Below are 23,863 nucleotides of genomic sequence, written 5' to 3'. Positions count from 1 at the left end.
CGCTCAGCCCAACCCTCTTCAACGTCTACATGAGCCCCCTCGCAGCCATCGCACGCCAACACAACCTCAACATCATCTCCCACGCCGACGACACCCAGCTGATCCTCTCCCTCACCAACGACCCCGCCACCGCCAGAGCCAACCTACACGAAGGGATGACAGACGTAGCCAAGTGGATGATGAACAGCCGCCTGAAACTGAACTCGGACAAGACGGAAGTCCTCATCCTGGGATCTTCACCCTCCGCCTGGGACGACTCCTGGTGGCCCCCCGCCCTGGGCAGCGCACCCAAACCAACAGACCACGCATGCAACCTGGACTTCATCCTGGACTCCTCCCTCTCCATGACCAGACAAGTCAACGCCGTCTCCTCGTCGTGCTTCAACATCCTGCGCATGCTACATAAGATCTTCCGGTGGATCCCCACCGAGACCAGGAAGACGGTCACCCAGGCCCTCATCACCAGCCGTCTGGACTACGGCAACTCCCTCTACGACGGAACCACCGCCAAACTCCAGAAGAGACTCCAGCGGATTCAGAACGCCTCAGCACGACTCATCCTGGACATCCCCCGTCGCAGCCACATCTCCGGACACCTGAGAGATCTGCACTGGCTCCCGGTCAACAAGAGAATCACCTTCCGTCTCCTCACCCACGCACACAAAGCCCTACACAACCAAGGCCCAGGATACCTCAACAGCTGCCTCAACTTCTACGCTCCCACACGCCAGCTTCGATCGACCGGCCACGCCCTCGCCGCCGTCCCCTGCATCCGAAGAGCCACCACAGGAGGAAGGTCCTTCTCCTACCTGGCCGCCAAGACTTGGAACTCCCTCCCGACCCACCTCCGCCTGACCCAAGACCACCTTGCCTTCAGGAAGCAGCTCAAGACCTGGCTGTTCGAGCAGTAGCGGACCCCCCCTCCCCTAGCGCCTTGAGACCTTCCGGGTGAGTAGTGCGCTATATAAATGCTTTGATTGATTGATTGAAAATGCGTTCCTTCAGGGGAAAATCGTGGAGGGAGGCCAGTATGTCCGGTGGGGGGGCTGGCGCGCGTCGCGCTAAGCCGACCCTGTGTGCGCGGTCAATACGGATGTCAAACTCACCGGACTCCCCAAGGATCTGCCGAAACAGCTCCTGCAGGTAGCCGGTGATGCTGTTCCCCTCTGACTTCAGCAGAACCCCCGGACCCGTATGTTGTTCCTGCGGGAGCGGTTCTCAAGGTCCTCCGAGTGCGTCTGAAGGTCCACCTGTTGCTCCCGGAGGCGGAGGATTTCCTGTTGTAGCTGATCCATCTCCTTGCTACGAGTCTGGTCCGCTTCTTCCACCGCGGCTACGCGCTCTCCCAGGCCGTCAACGTCTCGGTGGAGCTCACGGTGCTGCCCTGCCAGGTCCTGTTTCGGCCTGAAAGTCATCCCTCAGGGTTTTAAAGAGGGATTCAAGAAAGGCCTCCGTGATGGGAGCGGCCTCGTCCTCCTGGTGTGAGGTGCTGGCAGGTGTCTTGGGAGAAGGAGGCGCCTGGTTCTCTCCTTTTGGAGCGCCTTTGTTGAGCATGTCGACAATATTGCGGGGTCCCCTGCATCCAGTGTTGGCCATGCCGCCACTGCTCTGTAACCGCCCAATGTCCGGAGGGCCAAGGCGTGGATGGTAATATAGTTCAGTGGGGTGCCCCTCAGCCACCAGATTCGGCAAAGGGGCAGGTGTGCCCCACCAGGACTCCCGCTCCCAGGGTCCCCCGGGGAGGTCGCAAGTAGCTCAACGGTGGAACCGGGGTCAGGTCTCACAGGGCCTGTGAAGCTTAGCCGTTATCTGATAGTGTGCTGTAGCTGGAGGAGATGCAAGTCGCAGCACTGTTGGGAGGAAGGGCCAGGCGCAGCCACCGGAATGCCCTCGGGTGCTACTGGTTGTGGAAGGTCGAGGTCCGGCCAACGCAGATCCAAGGCAGCCTGGGCCGCGCAATTGGCTGCCACGCGATGAGGAGTGACTGCAGGTGTGGCGCGAGGCCTGTGAGTTGGCGTCCCCGTCTCTTGTGTCCAGGTCTGGAGTGCGAGTCCTTTGAAGGCCACCTGCTTGGAGCTCCCGCGCTCCACGCGTGTAGGCCAGCGACCCCTGCAGTCATTGTGCAAGGGTGGGTGCCAAGCCCGGGGGTGTGGCTGCTGTAGGGGTGTCTCGATCTCCTCTGGGGGTCCCCAGTTGCGAGCAGTCCCCCCGCCGTCACGCAGACTAGGCCCGGAGCCGAGGCCTCAGGCACAATGATGGTCCGTTGAAGGAGCTGGCCACGGGAGAGCACCCGACGCGCTCCGGACCAGGTCCGGGATCGGGGCTCTGGTGCGAGCAGTGGTTTCAGAGCGTCCCCCAAGGTGGGCCACGGGCGACCGGGGTCAGCAGTCTCTCCGCTTCGTGGGGGCACAGGATACGTAGTGCGGGGATCCCCTCCCGGTGGCGCAGTCACAGACGGGTTCCCGCGCCCCCCGCTCTAGGCTCGAAGCTGGGGCCTTAATTCACCGTGACTCACCGGGACGGTCAGATGTTCTGGGGGCAATAGCTCGTCCCTCGGAGCCCGCCCGGAAGTATCTGTGGTTTGATCGTGCCCCATTGCACCCTCCAGCCCGGTGACCTCAGCTGGCGATGTCTCACCGTTGTAGGTTCCGGCAGATAACTGCAGCCCGGCGCCGCCATGCTCCCACTTTACAGGCCGAAGACCGCGGCGGAGCACAGGGCACCGGGGGCCGCGCCGGGGATCGGGAATCGGGCAAGAATGCTCCGGTGTGAAACGCAGCTCAACAGGGTAAGATACCAGCAGTGATGTGGGTAATGCCAGCAATTAAAGGGGTGATATGGGGTTTAAGCCGCCATCTTGGCCACGCCCCCCAATGGACACATTTTAGAATATAATTAAACAAACAAAACACCAATTTAGCTCACAAAATTATATACCAGCTTAGGCGACAATATTAGAGCACTGAAATAGTAAGAACTACATTGAATACAATAAAGTGGCTTAGGGCTAATAATGGCTGGTGTTGAACTTCTACTCCAACATTTCAATACTTTTCTTTCTTTTCCTTCCAGTTCATTATAAAATATTCTTCCCTCAGTGGACGGAATGTTCTAATAGCTCTATAGCCCTTCTGGCACGGTGTATAGCAGTTGTTCAAGGCCATCTCCCTAGTTATAGATCCACACTTGCGGCTTGGGACTATACCTCTGGTTTGTGTCCTTTATCAACTGGGTCAGCCATCAGCATAAGGCTATAATGCTTAATTACTGGCTGAGATCATATTTTAATGCCACAAAGGGACGTTCGCAATGCATAAAATAATTAGGTGCTAACTGGTAGGAGAAAGCAGTACATGCACATAAGAAATGATTATAAATCTGTTGCATATTTTAAATGTATCTATGAAATAGAAACAAATAGACATGAAATGCTGAAGATGTTATGCCAATGTGCTCCGATTTGCAGAAGGTGGGCCTCTGTCAGTAGTGGCACAGTGAGAGAAAAATTATGGTTTGGAATGCGGTCTGGAGTGATCCACTGTGGCTTAGATTAATCCCAGCTTTCTTTCCATCTCTTTGTTGCCTTTTGCAGTTAACACCCTCATTTTAGTGGGTATGCCAAGACTTGGGTTCTGTGCTCACTTTGCCATACAATTCAAATTCACTGATAAGACCTAAGTAGGCCTAATCGAGCCATAGATTGCTATTGGTCCCATTGGAAGGTGAAACTGCTTGGCAGTTTGGGTTGAACTCTTCTTATTCGAGCAGGACCAAGGCGGGTTTGCCAAATGCAGGCCTCTGTCTAGAGTGGCACAGTGAGTGCACAGCGTTGGTCTAGAATGTGGCCAGTGGCTGAGAATAATTCAAGCATTCCTTCCATTTTTATTGTTTTTGCATGCACTCCATTTAGGTAACTCTATAGGAATTATTCTTTTTAGGTATTACAGCCAACTGAAAATATTATCCGAGCCATAGTGAACTAATGAGACCTGGGAGCCCAACCCCTAATGCCTTAACATTTACTAGGGTAGAGATTGGGCTTGGCGTGTGGGTACTACATTTGCCTTCCCATTTGCATCAATGATGAGGGAATGATTGGAAAAAAGGCATGAAGATATCCTTATCAGAAGCCCAGATTTGGCATTGTTACACACCCTACAGAGGTATTAATACTGGGGATACCAGTAACTCATTATCGAGGGGTGGAGTGGCAGTGTTAACATTGATTACTTGTGGAACCCTGAGGGTTTCCTTATAAACGAGGAACTACTGGGGGAATTAGTAATTCAGGATCTGATTTCCCTAGTAATGCCTCTATTTGTCTGATAGTTTTTATTCGGAGATTGCAGCTGACAAAGATAGCCAAAATCAGCACATGAACTAGAATAGATTGGTGGTGTTGCTGTAGATCTCATAATTCCAGTGCCAGTAACTATCCTCACCTGACCCCTGGGGATTAAGAGGTATCAAGATAGTACTAATTTGGCAATCCCAATCCAACAGGAGACATTCTAATATCCTTGCTTCCCTGAAACTACTGACGATCATGCAAATAACGTGTTAACTTGTCAGCAGCAGTTGGTGGCAGGGGAATGGGACAAGAGAGAGAGAAACATAGACATCGGATAGCGTCACCTCATCTTTTTTTCTTGCCTATCACAACGGGTGCTGTACTGGTGTGGTACAAGAGAGTTTTGGGTCAGCAAGCTTACAATTCACTATTTCTACTATGTCATTAAAAAAACGTTGTATTGATCTCTGTTCTCTGATGTTGCTAACAATGGCATTATTTCCTAGAGCTGAAAGTGAAAATAACCTTTAGAAATACTACATAGAGTAACCTTAACTGTAATACATGCTCTAGTCCCTATAAGTACCGTTAGCGGGTTAAAAGTTAAACCTGTGATTTGAATAATCCCTAACACATATAGCTCATCTTCAGTAACATAAAAAATACAATTATTATTATGCTTTTCCATTCTTACAATATATAGTCATTTCTCCACCACTGGTAATACTTCAGTGCCATATGCCAATCGATTGAAATAAACAAAGTCTGTTTAATCGCGTTTGTAACCCAAATTGGATGACTCCAATCTTGCATAAAAATTTGTAAATAAGATTACTCCAGTCTATAGTTTGTGTACTTCAGTACTAAATTTGTTATTTTAAACAAGGTCACTCCTCTAATATAGGGTTTGTCATCCCAAACAAGATGATCCCATTATGAGTTAATGAAAACAAGATCACTCTAGAACAGAGTCCATAATCTCATACATGATGACTCCAGTGGGGTTCATATAGTTGTTTAAATCTTTGTTCTATAAGTTATCCATTAGATGTTTCTTTTATACAACGTTCTAAATAAATCGCTGTAGCATGAAAGTGCTATGAAATCTGACACCTGGCAACAAGGTTTCCAGCTGCAGCAGCTACTGAACGGATTGCCTAGCAAGAAAGCTATGAAACACAAGCATATAATACCCAGGGTATCAAGATGGCGGCCATCGCTGGAAATATTAAGAAAGTCCCACAGCATCCGGTGAAATGTAGTTGGCTTTCCTGCCCATGGCATGCTTCACATAGCTTAGGCTTTGCAGCTGTAAGTCTCACGCTAAGTGGCACCCACAATCTGCATGCACCTTTAATTTGCTTTGCAGCAGAGAACTCAAATGTTCTAGAAGTTTTAAGGATTTTGTCTCTGTGCTCTCCCAGCATACACCAGTGAGCATGAATGGAGGTCATTTATTAGGAAAGCCTTCGTGTTTGAGCATGAGTTTGTAGCTCAGCCACCAAAAAAGAGCTATTTATCCATTGAAACCACACTAATAATGGGCCACCTTTATTAGATCTCCTAAGCACGAAACTCTAAACAAGACAGACCTGTGGAGGTGAAGAATGCAGCTACAGGGGAGTACCCAAACTATGACTCCAGGTCATGGTTAAGACACTGGTCAGTGGAGCCACCGTCAAGTCAACTGGAGGTATCTGAAGAACCTTGTCTACCTACCCACCCTTCTTGCAGCACATATGGTGCCTATTTATTGCCAGTCAGCAGGAGCCGCCTTTATTTCGATTTCACAAGCACCACCCATATAAGGTTCAGCCTTCAGTCTGTGCCTCCAGATGTAGTAGGCAAGGCCTCAACAACAGCCAATGACAATAACAGATGTTACTAATACGTTGAGCAAATATCGCTAACATGCCATGGCAGGGCTCACCTCCTGGTGGACCAATGCACGATGCAATCATCTTATTTAGTCAAACCTTATGGCCGACGTCAAGGATCAGCAGCAACTTTGCAAAACAGTGCAAAGCTGTTCGCCATATTTGCGTGCTCATCTGGGACAACGTTTTCTGCCACCAGTGCTCTGCCCAAGACCTTTGAAGGCTTTTAAATGGATGCTGTGAGTCTGGATCGGCCTCTACCTGCGGTACTTCCTCGACCATCAAGGCACACGTGAGTCTGTGGGTTTGCCCCTCATTTTGTGCACATCAGTGCACCACCCTCAGGTGCCAGGGACCTTGGCTGGCTTACTTTTATGGTTTCCTTATGCCCCCTACATGGACTAGGCCTATGTAAATACCGTGACAAGTGTAGGCCATTTTTGGGCAATAAGTCCTGTATATGTTGCTGGTAGTTAAAAAATATGGATATCTTTCTAAGGCGCACCAAAGCAAATGTAAAATGAGACATTCAATGATCACTTAACTTCCCAATGCATCTTTTTTATGTGACATTGTGTAATGTAACCGGTGTTCATGTAAAGCGCTCCTATGCCTTCAGGTTGTGTTTGCCCTATGTAAAAAAATGTTTTTAAAAATACTGCCAAAAAAACCTAACATTATATATCCACCCGCTTCAGACCCAACAGTGTTTAGTAGAGTTTAGTATGAAAACGGACGAGAATCCCACGTGAATGATAGCAGAACATGGCTCATATATTTTCAATATATTATGTGTATTCGTTTATAAAAAATCTACTTAGTACCTGATGACAAAAATTGCAGATATTCGAGGTTTCTGGACAGACCAAATGCCTACAGGTTCTGCATGGCAAAGAACTATTGGCTTTGCCAATTCTTTTTTTGTCCCCAGGCAACCGCCGTGCCTTTGGAGTACGTGAGTATATTTTACCTGATGTAAAATGATGATGTGATGTTTGGGAATTACGAGAAAAAAAGTGTTACAGGCATAGGAGCAAATCATGCTCAAAGAACCCAACATGGGGGAGGAACCCTGTGTGGATTATTTTATCCGTGTCATCTGATGAAGGAGCACTTCCCAATTTACAAAATCCACTTTTGTAAGAATAGATAAAACATTTAATTTGTTTAACTGTGCCAAAAATAAAGTAAAAAAGATGTTTTTCCATATAGCTAGAGAGTAGACTTCCTAATGCCCTAAGAGATTCTGTTTTAGAGAACAACGCAGCCAGAGTTGCTTTCTCAGATTGGCCCAGGTAAAATTCCTGGTGAACGTTCCTGCACAAAAATAATCACAAGAGGCTTTTCCTCTTGCTATGTGTGGGCAGAATGCAGCACATATGGAAAAAGTAAAAATGAGAAGAAATGAAGACATTTCTCCTCATTGTGCCTCTCTTGCGCCTCTTTTGGCGCTGCCTCAGATTTACGATTTCCAGTAAATATGGGGCAGTGTCAAAAAGCCATGGATGTTGCTGGGAATGCCCCCGAGCAACAGCCATTGCACGCCCCTTTAGCACAGAAAACTACATTAAAGGGAACGATATTTACAAGGCAGCATTAAGCCAAAAGAAAATGACTTAGTGCTGCTACGCAAATAAGGAGCAGGCTCCTGCTCCACAACACGTCACAAAAAGTGTCATTACAGCGTCGCAAGGAGCCTCATAAATGAGGCCCTAAGAGTTTCTCTCAGCATTCCTCTTCTGAATGAATCTGACAAGCATTCGTCAATAACTCTCAGATGCATTGCTTCTTTATCAATAAAATAACAATGTCTGATGAGTGCGTCAAGTCTCATAGCAAATTCATCAATGGTTTCACCAACTTTCTGGTGTTCTTGGTTGAAGATGTATTTTTCGTTATCAACATTTGGCATTGGATTAAACTTGAGATTCAATGCTTCTTTAATCTGATGATATGGGACTTCTTCATCAGTTCGCATAATTTTCTTTATGACTTATTTTACACCATCACCAGCAGGACTTTTGAGATACTTGAAACTCTTTTTGTTATCAGTCTCTTCAAGTGCCTCAATAAAATCATCAAATGTCTCTATCCAAGTAGACCCTCTATCGCCAATATTTTGCTTATTGGCGGTATTGATCGGTGGTGGTGGTTTCAGGAAGGCAGCAGCATTATAACTTTTTGCATGATTGGCTGTCACTGAGGTGGAGGTCTCTCCAACACTGTCTGCTTCCGCTAAGACCTTCTTCATGCATACCATCTCTAAGGCCCAGTGCTCTTCTAGCCTCTGGGGCATCCTGACCAGATATTGAGATCTCTTCACTTTTCTGGAGACCTCTGGAGTTGTTCTGAGATGCCACCAATCAGCTTGGATGGCGTACCACTTAGGGTATGAACTAGGGGTGGGGGGACATCTCCGTTCCGCCCACGGAATGTGCGGAGATTTGTCCTTGCGCAAAGAAGGCGGAGATTTGGGGCAAATCTCTGCACATTTGGGGGCTGAACAGAAGTTGGCTGCCCACCCGCCGCCCGCCCGCCGTATTAAATTATATTTAAAAGCCTAAAATTAAATTTAAATATAACTTACCTTATTGCCGCCGCATCCTTGCCCATCGCGGCTTCATCTGGAAACTTCGCATGCGCGGGAGCCTGCACATGCGCAGTCCTGGCGAGGAATGTGCATGCGCAGGCTCCTGCGCAGTTTCCAGATGAAGCCGCGATGGGCAAGGATGCGGCCGCAATAAGGTAAGTTTTATTAAGTTTAATTTTAGGCTTTTAAATATAATTTAATAAGGCGGGCGGGAGGCGGGCGGGCGGCGGGCGAACTGGCGTCGCGTAACGGAAATATGCAGAGAAGCACAGAGATTGGTTCAATCTCCGTGCCTCTCCGCGAAAGTCCCTTACGTGACTTCCGCCCACCCCTAGTATGAACAGCTCTGTAAGCACAAACCCACGCCCTTCTTCTGAGGCTACTCCACCAAATGCAGTGGCAGGACTCTCATTATTCTGCTCTGGTAAGCAGATGACGTTTTTTTGTATTTGACTTGCTTTGATTGTAGGTGTCTCTTTTTACTTTGTGACACCTAGTTGATCTCGGCCTTGCTGCGCTTCTGATAGCAACGTTATCTTGCAATATGGGTTCATCAATAGCTGCTATTTGAAAAATTGGTTGTATCTGCCTTCAGCATTAGTGCTCCAGATTGTGTATGAATGTATATTGTGTGGCAGCGTGGTACCTTTATTTTTTATTTCTTTTATCTCTGTATTGCATTTTGGTGGTTCTCTCTTACAGTAACAGTTCATATGACAATACAGTAAACAACTTATCATCTGCTTCTGATTCCAACAGGTACATATCTCATATTTGGACTTTGACAAAAGCCAATTTCTGTATGGAGCCAGAATTACCGAAGGCATTTAACCCCTTTCCGTCTGTATAATCATGGCATTTGACATATATACTGTGCAGGCATCAAAAGAACAGGTTGGCCCAGCATTCATTGCAAGATTCTTGATTGTGTTGAGAAGAAAAACTTCAACCAAAGTGACCAAATTAAGTCTAAAAATACAGTGATAAACAACTGTGTCATTCCCCCCACCCACAACCAGCAGTGCAGTATAAGTTCATGATCACAGACGTCACAGTGGCACCACCCTCACTCATATTTGCCATCAGTAATGCATGGTTCAAGCTTCTAATGCCTTTATTAACATGGGACAGTCTCTACACCTCCCAAACTCCAGCCCTTACCTCGGTCATGTGTGTTCTTCTCTGGTGCCTGTGTCGACAATTGGGAATCTACTAGTATTGCATCCCAATTTTAAGCTACTGGGTATTTGCGCAGTCCTAGGGTGTCCTCCCTGTGTAGTGCTGTACTCTCCACCTGCGCCCACCCAAGGAATGATTGTATCCAGACCTTAATTGGGGGAGGGTCTGGGGACTTCCACCTGCAAGTATTAAGGCGCTTAGCAGTTATAAAGCCCAGATCAAGGTATCAGGAGATTACCCTGTCTGGGGAACAGACCCAGCATACACGCCTCTCAAGTGTGTAATTCAGGGGGATAATCGGGTCGTGGTAGCTTGCCAGTAGGCTTGTAAGGCAGGGCAATGCCATATAAAGTGGAGTAGATCAGCCCCAACTAGTGCAAATCGGGGACAAGCAGCGTTTGTCCATTGAAAATAACGATTCATTTTGGCGAGTGTTAGGTAAGCTCTATGTATGATATAAAATCGTATGAGCTGGAATTTCACATTCCGTGAGATGTGAGTGGGTCCTGCCAAGATCGTTGTCCACCTCCTATCTGTTCAAGGACGATCATGGTCTTCCTACCAGCTGGCTTGCAAGCGTGTCAGTGGAGATGTCTGGTGTGTCAGTAACGAGGCAGTTAACCAATACACAATGTGACTACCCTGTCCCCATAACCTGGAAGTATTGTACTACTAAATGTGACTGTGGCTGAGTGGCCAGATTTCCCCACGCATGTGTCAGCTTGGCAAGTAACAAGTTGTGTAGTAAAAACTGCCCAAGGGGCAAGTTTGAGCCTCTCATCAGGTCCTCATAGGGAAGCAAGACACTATCGCTGTACAGGTCTCCCAGTGAATGCAGCCCAGCAGCATGCCAAGTGGTGAGCTCAGCCCCAGAAGTTATAGCACTATGTCTGGGTATGCCTAGGAGGGGCAGCGCAGGTGCAAACGGGATCATCGAACACTTCATGTAAAGGCTCCGTAGGTAGCAGCAGTGTGCAACAGCTTATAACAGGGGTCCTCATGCGGCGGTTCTTGTGATCGGGTGAAATAGATGGTGGATATTAGGCATTGACCAGGGTGGCAAAGTGGTGGCTGTGTTAGTCAACTGCAGGCCTGAGAGCCATCTGACCACCCACTGCAGGTGAGCCATCAAGTAATATGGTTCCAAATTTGGTACTGCTAACCCTCCCTGATCCAGAGGCACGTACAACTTTGCCAATGCTACCCTGCAGTGCCCTCTGGGTGAGAGTGGAGGACATCACCCATGTGAGTAGATCGTCTGAGGAGTAATATTTGCGAACGTCCAGATAGTGAATGTTGTGGGCTGCCACAGCACCACTGCTTCGTTAAAGTCTAGGCATGGATCCAGAAGTCTGACACAAAAGGAAACACGCAGGACTTCCTCCAGTTTACCTGAAGGCCCGACAGTCCAGCGAATTGGTGCAGTTTTTCGGCTATCACACCCAGTACAGTGTGGACATCCCAGAGGTACAACAGCAAATCGTCTGCATGTAGGGATACTACATATAGGCCATCCCCCAGCCGTATGCCCCAATCCATACCACTACTGCGAAGATCCACAGCCAGCAGTTCTATTGCCAGAGAGAATAGCAAAGGCGAGAGAGGGCACCCCTGCCTTGTGCCAAGGCAGATTTGCATCGATTCAAATATTAATGAGCCAGTCCTGACCCAAATGAGAGGCTGTGCATATAGTAGTTGTACCAGGTGTATAAACTGCGCTCTGAGACCCTATTGATGCAATGCCGCAAATAGAAATGGCCATTCCAGTGAGTCGAAGGCCTTCTCAAGGTCTAGCACCAGGCATCCAGCCCAAGCCCAGGAGTGCGGTGCATAAATCTGAACCCGTAAAAAACATCGGAGATTTAAGGAGGTGTTACTTGCTGGCACAAATCTGTTTTGATCCAGGTGCACCAGGGTCAGGCCTAAGGGAACAAGCGGGTCACCAGTACTTGAGCCAGGATTATGTCATCTGTGTTGAGTAGCGCAAGCAGTCTGTAGGACCCCAGTTCTGTCGGGTCCCTGTCGGGTTTAGGGAGGGAGACGAGTAGGGCCTCGCGGTGGGACTCCGAAAGGGTGACAGCTGAAAGGGCTTCCTCATACAAGAGCTTCAACTGCAGGATGAGCATTGTAGCATAGGTTTCATAAAATTCAGCTGGCAGCCCGTCAGGGCCCTGAGTCTTCCCAGTGGCAAGGGCCCGGATACTGAACAGAATCTCATCTTGAGTGATCGGCTCATCCAGCTCCACCCGTTGTTCATGGGTGATGCGTGGCAGTTCCAGTGTGGAGAGGAATGAGCAGATCTCGACCGGGGTGGTCAAGGTGGATGACTGATACCGGTTCGAGTAGTGTCGTGTAAGCTTGACATGTATCTCTTTTTGTGTGTAGAGTATCGTGCTGACAGAGGAGCGGAGCACCATCATGGGTGTCTGAGAGCCTCCCAGGCATATGATCCAGGCCAATAATCACCCGGTTCCGTCAGATGTAGTGAGTGTATGAGCAGAATGTGCTATTTATTTTAAGCATCACAATCTTTCCAGCAGGGATTATGTTTTGCCCCTTACTTCGCCAGGTGGCAAATAGCTGCTGGTGTGTCCACTACTCTCGCTTCCTCTCGGAGGAGCCAATTCTTGACACACTTAAGATCTGCTTCAATAGATCTGCACAGGCCATGTTGTATATTAGTGGAAGTCATTAATGTATTGAGGGGAGGTTCTGGAGTGCAAGGCGTCTGCAGGTAATTAGAGAGGTGCCATATCGGTCAATGTCTGGTGTGGGTAGAGGAACCACTGCAACAGCAGGCTCTTATACTCAGAAAAACATAACAACATAATTAAACAGTCATAAAACAAATAAAAGTCAACATACTTTAATAATTCTATAAGGGCAGATGCACAATGCTCATCTGCCTAAACCGTTAACCAAGCCATTGCACCTTAGTCGGTGAAAAGGAGCACACCCTTGGGTATGGCAGATGATGTGTAGCACAAGGAAAGGTATGCTCCACAATACAATATAGCGAGCAAGGACTATAAAATGCACACATTGCATTTTAGCCCACATATCAGTTCCAGAGCAGGAGCAGAGTTTAATCTTCAGAAAGAGAAAAAGGTAATAGAACACTGGGCTATATAATACACAGAAGACTAGAAAAGCACGGTGTTCCTGGGTGGCAAATTGACCACTCAGTGAGTACTAAGAGTTGTGGGGAAGTGGGGAATACCTCCCTTCGGAACTAGGACCCTCACAGACCCAGCAAGCTAGGTGTCATGCTTCATCATATGGGTCTGCTCCTTGTCGAGCCGACGCTGCAATGCTCAACAGGAACCCATAAAGGGGCTCTTTATCGGAGATCTTTTGTTCCTTGCCATATAGGTGCCGTGGGTGTGAGAGGCCTAGTAAGATGTAGATGTGGTGTGTGGGTTAAAACAGGTAGGGGAATCCTCTGTAATTATTTTTATTCTGGTGAGGTCACAACCTGACTAAAAAGTAAAAGATGAAGGAGCGCGACTATTTTGTTTTAATTTGACAAACATTACACTTTACCCCTTAGTGGTCAACATGTTTCTCGCCTGTGAATGTCCCTAATAGATCAATTGGCGATTCCTCAGGACCAGTAAGTAATGGGAGTTGGAAGGGTTCAAATCAGAGGAGAAAAAACTATCCTCAAAACCCCCACTACCCGATACAGACTTTCTAAGGGCCACAGCCTCCTTTTTGGCCGTTCCCAATGTATCCCCAGGGGCAACCGCAATACTTCCCTGACAGCAATCCACCTTTTTTAGAAAAAGGCTGGGGCAGAGGAAGAGGGCGCAAAAGAGGACACAAACAAGTCCTGTGGCAGGACCAAGAAACCAACATGATTGAAACCAGGAGCAAAACACAGTGCAGGAGAGTCTAGTGGTTAATTTCTCACATAGACAACTGACACCTCCAGAACAAGCAGTACTGGAGAAAGGCCTTGGCTATGTCCCCACTCCCAAAGAGGACAGTTTTGAGGAACAATGTGAAATCCAGAATCTGTTTAGAAAAATACGCCTTAAAGTCTACTACAATGGTACTGAGGAACCAGTCAGACTGGATTCAGGCCTTCGCAATCCCTCGACCTTCACACCTACCGCTAGCACGGTACCAGTGGAGGTTGTGACTTTTGAGAAAGCTGTCCTTAAAGAATTGAAGAAACAGGATACTAGAGTTCCGTTCCATAATCTTTCAAATCAAGAACAGGCAGCGATTAGATCATTGACTGAGGACAAAAGCATTACAACAAAGCAAGCTGATAAAAAGGGGGCGTCACGGTCATACAATCCACTTCGGATTATAATACCGAGTGCCAAAGCCACCTACCGAATAGTAGATTTTATACTTCAATAACAACAAACCCCACAACACGATTAACAACCGAGATAGCCACCCTGGTCTTCGAGGCAATGGGTGGATCAGTGGTAAAGAAGCTGATTTCTTGATTACCAAACAGCCTAAAACACCCTATTTTTACACTCTGACAAATACATAAGGGGACCACCCCAGTCCCGGGCAGACCAATAGTTTTAGGAATCGGCTCACTTTTAGAGCCGCTCTCGAAATTCTGCGACCACTGCCTACAACCTTTGGTCAAGCAGACACCGTCCTACATCAGGGACACAACAGATATCCTCTGTGTTATAGGCGAAATGGAAAACACAGGGGACATTGACCTCCTGTTCACCGGTGATGTGGAACAACTATATACTAACATACCACAGAGAGAGACATTGGCAGTAATAGATTCTGCATTAAGAGGGAGTGAATGGATGGCAGGAACATCCACTTCGTTCATCATGCAATGTGCCACCCTTGCCCTAACAGAACACTTTTTTGAGTTTGACAGCCAACTCTTCTACCAGTCTCAGGGTACTTCGATGGGGAGTACCTTCGCTCCCAGTGTGGCATGTTTGTATATGCCGGCGTTTGAACAAGAGACCATTCAACATGCAAGCAACCCCTTTGGAGCTAACCTGAGACTGTGGAAGAGGTACATAGATGACATACTCATCTTTTGGCAAGGTGATATACAGAGATGTGGTGAATTTTGTGAGTGGATTAACACAAGAAACGAGCACCTTAAGTTCACACACACTATATCACCAACAAACATTGCCTTCCTAGATCTCACCATCAGATTACAAGAAGGAAGAATAACAACACCCCTATACAAAAAGCCTACCGACAGAAACAGCTTACTACTGTATACCAGCTATCACCCTGCTACACTGAGAAATAACCTTCCTGTCAGTCAGTTTATAAGAATTAGAAGAAATTGTAGTTCTACTGAGGACTACAAAATTGAAGCAGAGATACTGACTGAGAATCTGCTGAAGAGACAACACCCTAAGAAACAAGTTCGCTCATGCATGAAACGAGCAAGAAACAATAATCGTGAGAGCCTCCTAGAGGTACATGAGAAAGAACCCACTGATATCTTGACCTGTGTGAACACATACACACCCAGGTCTAACCTAATTAAGAAGACAGTGAACACGCATTGGGTGATTCTGAGCACAGGAACACTGGCAATACCCAAACCAAGGTTTGCCTTTAAACGTACAAGCAATTTGAAAGACATGTTGGTGCATACTAGACCCAAGAGCAGCAACATCCCTAACCAGAGGCAACTGTGGGATCTCCCACCTGTGACAGGACACTATCCCTGCGGCTCATGTACTGTATGCCCACAGACCAAACACACCAAACAATTGGTTCTGTCAGACACTTATACATCGACACTAATCAGACACACCAACTGTAACACCCCATGTTGTGTGTATATGCTGACCTGCCCTTGTGAAAAAAGATATGTTGACATGACCATGAGGCCCGTTAAGGTCAGAATCACTGAGTATAAGAGCAATATCCGTTGCCATAAGACTACCACCAAACTATACACTCACTTCTCTGAGTTCAGACACCCCCCATAGAGTCTTCGCTGGGTCATTCTAGAATCCCACCAACAAATAACACAGACTGCTTTGTTCAGGATTAAACAAAGGTGGGTGTTCCGTCTTGACCTAGAAAATGACGGCCTGAATGACGCCATACCTTGGAGCACCATTAATTAGTCTGCCATACATAACCATTGTCTGCAACACAAACGAATGAGTATAGCAACTTGGGAATCTACATAATTCCCTCATCCCTTCCTACACCTTTAAAACATGACATCGATATCACAACATTGATATCAGGCTAGTCAGACATGGAGAATAAGCTATGTTGGGATGATATATCCAAATAGCAAAAAGAGTATAAAACTACACTCTAAGATGGGCGATGTATGAATCGTCCAATCGGCAGTCACATAAACTACCATCCATAGGATTGACAAACACCTTATGATAATGAATACCCATATATAAACGCGGCGTATCACCTCATTAGATTTGTATGAGGCACCGCAGATATATTCAGAAGGAAAATAAACCCACAAGGATACTTGTATGGCAGAAATAACACATACACGAATTAAGCGCAGAACAACGTGCACCATACACCAAGTGCATCCATAGTCACACTGTTGACACTACCGCATCACTCGTTGCCAGAATCTGAAGCCCTTGATGGGTGATTACATTTATGTAGAATCCAGAACTGTAGAATCACAACACATTCCAAGATGGCCAACATAGTTACGTTGAAGGTAATGTCACACTGACAACATCTCGCCACACGCCAGGTGCGGCTGATTTACCTTGTTTAGCTGTACCATGAGAGGGTACTTAAGACAGGAACCGGCATCCTGTCTTTTCCCTTCCTGATGGAGCGGAGCGGGTAGGTGAGCAGGACTGCTCTTAGCGGGAGCAGGGGAGTATGGCTTACAGCGTCGAGACTCTGCCCTGACACAAGCTCATATGAGAGGTAAGAGGTGCTGGGAATTACTGACAAGTGACCGCTGGTCTTGGGGAAGGGTACACTGACTCCCTTGTTCTGCAGAGCTTTGCACCTAGACAAGAGTCATGCGCTGATGGCTCTTTTGACATGCAGCGAGATTTCCACACTGTCTGAGCGCATGGTGAAGGCACCAGCAGCGACCTAGGCAGGTATGGGGCACCTATGTTTTTGTGGAACAATCTTGTCCTTGGTGCCAGTTTCACAACTATGGGCTCGCTTTAAATCTGAACCATGCCTAATTTCTACTATGAAGCTCTTAAGCCAGGGCCTCAGCAACCGAACAATGTACCTATAAGCCGACTCCTAACATACATTTGCTTTGTTTATTCTTCCCTTTACCTAACAGCGACACCACATTGAGTGTCCATATACTTTGCTGCAGTCTGATGAAGCAGCATTTGAATCCATAAGAGGTGAGTTGGTTTACACTCACCATGAGGTTTTACTACTCTACCTGTTTTCACAGAGGTTTTAAAATTGTAAATATAAATGAAGGCACACGTAGAAGTGGATATGCATGATAGCATTATGTTTTTAACACTCACATAGATTCGAAGAGGTTGTGTACGGCATGACACATCCACTGGAATTAATAGAATCATGTACCATCGTCCTCATTTGGTTGTTTTTCATCCTTTTTGTTTGTACTCTAGGTTGGCTGCTTTTCTCCGGGGCAAATTCCTACTCAGAGAAGAAGTGGTATGTAGATCCACACCACACACTGTAGATCGTTTTTATTTAGTCACTTGGGGCCTGATGTAGGTAAAATAGAAATACTGAATTCTTTCTAACGAATTTTACCGAATCGTAATTTCCGATGTAGATAAAAAAATCGGAGAAAAATACCGAATCGGTAATAATCGGTAACATTTACCGATTTCTTAATACCGATCGGTAATACCGATTCATACATACCGAATCGGTAAATGCCAAATCGGTAATTCAAAAACACAGCAATTGAAGATTCTGCCAATCCTGTGCATCCACATCACCTCCCAACTAGGAAGTGGCCACACCCATGCAGCTGCACTGAATCAGAATCTGATGGAGAGGCAGGGAGTTCAGAGGAGAACACAGGAGCAACTGAAAGAACTTTTCCTGATACAAACTGCAGAATGGCCAACAAGGAGAGTGAAAATGATGGTGCAGAAAAGAAAAGAAAACTCAAATTTAGTGAAAGGGAGCTGGAGGTCCTGATTAAGGAGGTGGCAAGAGAACACACAAAGATGTTTGGGAAACAGTCACTGCAAGTGCCAGAATCCCAGAAGAGAAAAACATGGATTGGAATACAGGAAAATGTTAATGCCATTGGAGTGACCCATCGTGAAATAGATGTACTCAAGAAAAGGTGGTACGACGTCAGGAGCCTGGCAAAGAAGAAGATGGTTGAAAGGAAAAAACAAGCCAGCCTGACAGGTGGAGGAAGAAATAGAGCACCTGCACTGACTGCATTGGAACTGCTGGTGGAGTCCACCATGTCAGCGGGATCGGGGATGCAGACAGCTCAGCCAGAGCTGGCAACAAACAAGGTAAAATGCACGAACACCAAGCTGCGCCCCCGACTTCATGACCCCATTCCCCAATGAGGCAGTGTAAATCCCACTCCAGTACATGTTTTAGTAAACTCTGGCAATGCATTATGAGAGATGTAGGCAGTGTAACACCTATCATAACAGTCAACCCACTGAACACAAAGGCATGTGACACACACCAGTGATAAGCAAGCAGAAGACAGTCAGATAGATTGGCAGACATGAAAATTTATTTTTTTGAAATGCTGCCAGACAAGGGAGCAAATGTACAATTTGTCTCCACAGGCGAGACATGGCGCAGGTCTGCACATGTCAAGGCAGGAAAGGCACTCCGGAGGGAGAGAACGGAGAAGGCCATTTCAACTGCAGGTCACACCACACCACCAACATCGGCGTCAACAACACCACCGGCATCAACACCATCACCGGCACCACCGGCATCAACACCACCACCGGCATCAACACCACCACCAGCATCAACACCACCACCTGCAAAAACAACAACACCACCTGCATCACCAGCAGCATCACCACAGGCATTACCAAGACCCAGGAGGCATGCAGTTGCCAGACTTCAAGAGATAGAGCTGTCAGTAGAAGACTGCAGGGGTGGAGAACAGTCAACGGTGCCAGTGGATGGCAATAATACAGGATCACAGTCCCCCATAGAGCGATCACACACAGGTGCCAGACGCCACAGGGCTAGGGAACCCAGTCCACCCTTTGCAGGGCAAGGAGCATGGTGTGTTTGCAGGTCTGGAGGCGAACATGTCAAAGGTCCAGCGCCTGCAAGGGAAAGCAATCCAATCAGTTCAGAAGCAGATGAGACGCATGACAGAAAACATGCAGAATATAGAAAAGGGCATCTGCTCAATGAACACAACACTGGCTGAGGACATGAGGGACATGGCTGAGGGCATGAGGGACATGTCCCAGTCAGTGATGCTGCTGTGCAACAAGCTTGATGAGGAAAGGATGGCACGGCGCAGGGAGAGGCAGAAAATGGAGCATTATACCAAGGCGGTGAACCGCCTCTCCACTGCCACTTCTCTGCTCTGCAGGCGCTCCGTGGCCATGCAGGAAGGGATGGCACACTGCAGCCATGATGTGTCAAGGGGGCTTGTGACAGTGATCACTGCACTTGAAGTGTGGGGGAAAGTGAGGAGACAAAAAATGCAGCAGTGTTACACCCCCTGTAACTGAGTCCAGGAAGAGCAGCAGACGTCAAGGTGCTGGCACCGGATTGATTGCCAGTGACGACAGTCTGCAAAGGGAATGCAGCAATGTTTTGCGTGGCCGCAGGAGGTAATGCAAGCCACACTTAGTCTAGATAACTGGGTGACTTACCCCATGACATCTTTGTAGGGTGCTTACAAATATGACTGCAATGTTGAGCCCTTCATGTGGTGGTGTAGTGCCAATATATTAAACTATGTCATTGAAATACAACAACTGGCTGTGGCTCCTTACTTACTCAAAAATAGTTGTGTGTGATCTCAGCCCGTATTTGTCTCTCATCTGGTGCTGGCACCACTCCTGCTGTGTTGGGCTCTGGCTGTGCAAATTCATCATCATCGTCCTCAGAGTCAGTTAATTCAACTGATGTACCTTTCTTAGTGGCAAGTTTATGCAGCTTAGCACAAGTTGCTATGATCTTGCTGCAGATGATGGGTAGGTACTGATGTGCGCCTCCGCTTTTGTGGAGGCAGCGGAAACTGCTTTTCAGTAGTCCAAACGTGCGCTCCACAACGTTGCGTGTTGATTTGTGTGCCACATTGTGTCATCTCTCACTGATGGGTTTGGTAAGGAGTGAGGATGAATGACCGCACAACATATGCTCTATCACCTAGGTAGGGAAGACAGTGCCATTAATAACAGTCACCAACACATTCATCTGCAGTAGTATACATCAGAGTGTGTCACAGTGATTTACCGAGCAGGTATCCTTCTCCAAATTCTCCCGCAGCCAGGAGTGTGTAGATCCCACTGTTCTGGAAAATGTATGAGTCGTGGGTGCTCCCTGGAAATTTGGCCACGATGTCGGTGATTACGTTGGCTGCATCGCAGATTACCTGCACATTATTGGAGAGGGTGGATTTTCTGTTTCGGTAGATGTACTCAGTGGCTACAGGTGGGCAGATTGGAATGTGTTGCCCATCAATGCACCCGATAACATGTGGGAACTGTGCCTTTTGGTAAAAGTCTGTCTTGGTTTTCTGCAGTTCCGCGTGTGTGGTTGGGAAGCTTATGTATGATGCATTCTCTGCATCATGGCATCCAGGAACTTGTTAAAGAAACAGGACAGGCAACTCTGTGACACACCACCTACCGCAGCTATCACCCCCTGGTAACAGCCAGATGCAAGTAGGTGTAGGCTACAGAGCACCTGCACATGTGGTTGTATAGCGTGCGCCCTTGGTGTTGGATGCTCCAGGAGTGGTTGCAGGTCCCTTTATCAGGTCCAGGATGGTTTGGGGGTGTAGCCTGTACCTTTCATGGATCTCTGCCTCAGTCAGTTGGAAGAGTGTGATGCGCTGTCTGTAAACGTGCTCCTCCCGTCTCCAGATCTTCACTCCTGCTGCCTGTAGCGCCTTGCAATTACACAGAGGGCCGCCATAGTGATCACACTGTTGCATTTTGGGGCAGTTTAAATACTGTACACCTGATTACCACCTGCTTTGAGTCTGTGGTAATTACCAATTCTTAAATACCGAATTTGTGGAAATTCGGTAGTACCGAATTTTTCTACATCTCTTTTCTCGTTTTTAACGTTTCTTATTTACCGAATCGGTATTTGGGGGTTCGGTAACTCCGAGTCGGTAAATTAGGAATCCGTAATAAGGAATCGGTATTTACTGATTCCTTATTACGATTCATACATTGGGGATTGCTAAATACCGGTCGGTAACGCTAAAATCTACCGAATTTCGGTATTACCGTCCCGTATTTAGCTACCTACATCTGGCCCTTGGCCCTGAGGAATGCCAATTGATCCATTAGGGACATTCACAGATGAGAAACATGTTGACCACTAAGGGTTAGAGCATAATTTTTGTCAAATTAAAACAAAATAGTCTCCCTCCTTCATCTTTTATTTTTTTGTCAGGTTGTGACCTCTCCAGAATAAAAATATTGATATAGGATTCCTCAACCAGTTTTAACCCACACACCACATCTACATCTTACTAGGCCCCTCACACCCACGGCACCTATAAGGCAAGGAACAAAAGATCTCCGATAAAGAGCCCCTTTATGGGTGCCCGTCGAGCATTGCAGCGCCGCCTCAACGAGGAGCAGACCCATATGATGAAGCATGACACCTAGCTTGCTTGCCAGATAATGCGTCAAATGGCCACGTTAAAATCAACGTCACTCCACAAAAATGCGAAACGCGAATGCAAAAAAAGCTGCCATGAGGCCAAGCGCAATACAAAAATCAGCGAAAATCAGCCACAGGCCTGCAATTCACACATGTCAGGCGGGCACAATCACCTTGAAAGTAGATAAAAAACAGACAAACAAATGCCAAACACAACAACGAAGAACCATGGATGTTGTCGGAGAAAGTACGGATGAGAACCAGAACCAGAACCCCACAAGCCCCCCGGACGACCTGCCTGGGACCTCGGGTCAGGGAAGGCCAAGGAGAAGAATAGTAGGAAGATGTGCTTCAGTCCGCAAGAAAACAGGATCCTGATAACTGAGGTGGTCAGACACCATCAACAACTTTTCATCACCTCCACTGTGTCATCAGCAACCAAAAATGGACTATGGCAGGCAATCATGGACAAGGTGAATGCAGTGGGAGTGCTGAAGAGGACAATGGATGAGGTCAAGAGGTGCTGGGAGGATGTCAAGCGAAAAAACAAGCAGAAACTCGCAAACAACCGCAAGGCAGCAATGCAGACTGGAGGTGGCAGTCCTGTGCCACAGAAGGAGCTGGACGAAATGGAGGAAATGGTGTCCACAGTCATCAGTGGGGAGACGGTGGCTGGATTCGGGGGACATGACACTGCTCAACAGGATCGGACACAACAGCACCAGGGTGAGTGACGACCAGGGACTGAGGGGACAGGAGAAGATGGGCACACTGGCACGCATGCACAACTGAGCTGAGCACATCGGCGGACAAACCATACCCCAGACCCTAACTCCCACCAAGAGAACAATGTACCCAAGCATGCTACATGTCAGCACTGTATAATCACAGAAGTCAGAGGCATACCGCATGTAAGGGATAAGGAGCAGCCAAAGCAGAGCTGCAGGGGCGACTGCCACAAAATGCGGCACGCACACATCACATGCAGAGAACATCAACATTGACAACGAAGTGGCACACCCAGCAACACTTTCACCACAGAACAGAGGACACAAGTGGTGCCAACTGGGTGTAGACACTGGCTAATCACAAGTGGCATTGCAGGAAAATGTGAGTTGATAATGTACAGGTAAAAACCCACAGCTGTGATGGTGTCGAAATATCCACTGTCCCGCAGCAAATGGGCAGCCCCTCCGAAACAGCCACGATGTACACAGTCATGCAGTTTGTATGTAAACATGTACAATGCAACAAAACACATGTGGACACATTTTTAAACTGCATCTCCCCTTCACATTGCAGAGGGACAATCACCACCTCCTGTAGAGCAGTCCCAACCTCTCTTATCTGATAATGAAGAGGACCACAACACCTTTGACTCCGACACCCTCATTGACAGTCTCATTAGCCCACCTCGAGGAGCAGGGCAGCCCAGCTGCAACAAGGAGAACCCACCCCCTGCACAGACCACTCAGCAGGCAGCACCCACACCACGACTGCCTCCGAGGGCACCCACGAAGAACACATGGCCTTCCAACGCCGTGTGTTGGGATGCCAGGAACAGCTAGCTGAACAGGTGCGGGTGGGCTTCGACCGCATGGCAGCAAACTAGATGCCTTATGTGGGTGTCTAAGTCCCATTAGGTACCACTCACAGCCCATAACGGACACCGACAGTCCGCTCCATGCCCTCCAACTAACCATGGCTGATGTCGCCAGATTCCTGACTGTGCGACAAGAACGACTGTCTAGTCAGGGTAGCTCCAGCGAGCTCGTCTGGGAGTTGGGACTCATGCGAAGGCTCATGGAGAACATGGAGCGGGCCAATGCGGAGAGAGTGGCTCCCATGGCTGCACACCAGCAAGAGGTAGCTGGGTTCCACAATGACCTCAAAACCATCATCATGGCATTGCTGCCACAAGGACTGGTGCAGATGCATGCTGCTGCTACCACCACATCCACATCTCCGCCCCCTGAAGTGTCAGTGCCACACAGTGCTGTAGAAAGGCCAGCAGCACCCACACATAAGGCAGACGAAGATGCGGATGAAGCCTCCTTACTGGTACGGAAGAAACTGTAGTATTCACCTCCGCCATATGGCCTGTTTCAGCTTGGTTCTGCCGTCTGCGTCATCACCGTCCACTGTCCCCTG

The sequence above is a fragment of the Lissotriton vulgaris genome, chromosome 6 (genome assembly GCF_964263255.1).
Source record: "Lissotriton vulgaris chromosome 6, aLisVul1.2, whole genome shotgun sequence".
In the NCBI taxonomy this organism is placed as follows: domain Eukaryota; kingdom Metazoa; phylum Chordata; class Amphibia; order Caudata; family Salamandridae; genus Lissotriton; species Lissotriton vulgaris.
This window is presented reverse-complemented; position numbering follows the sequence as displayed.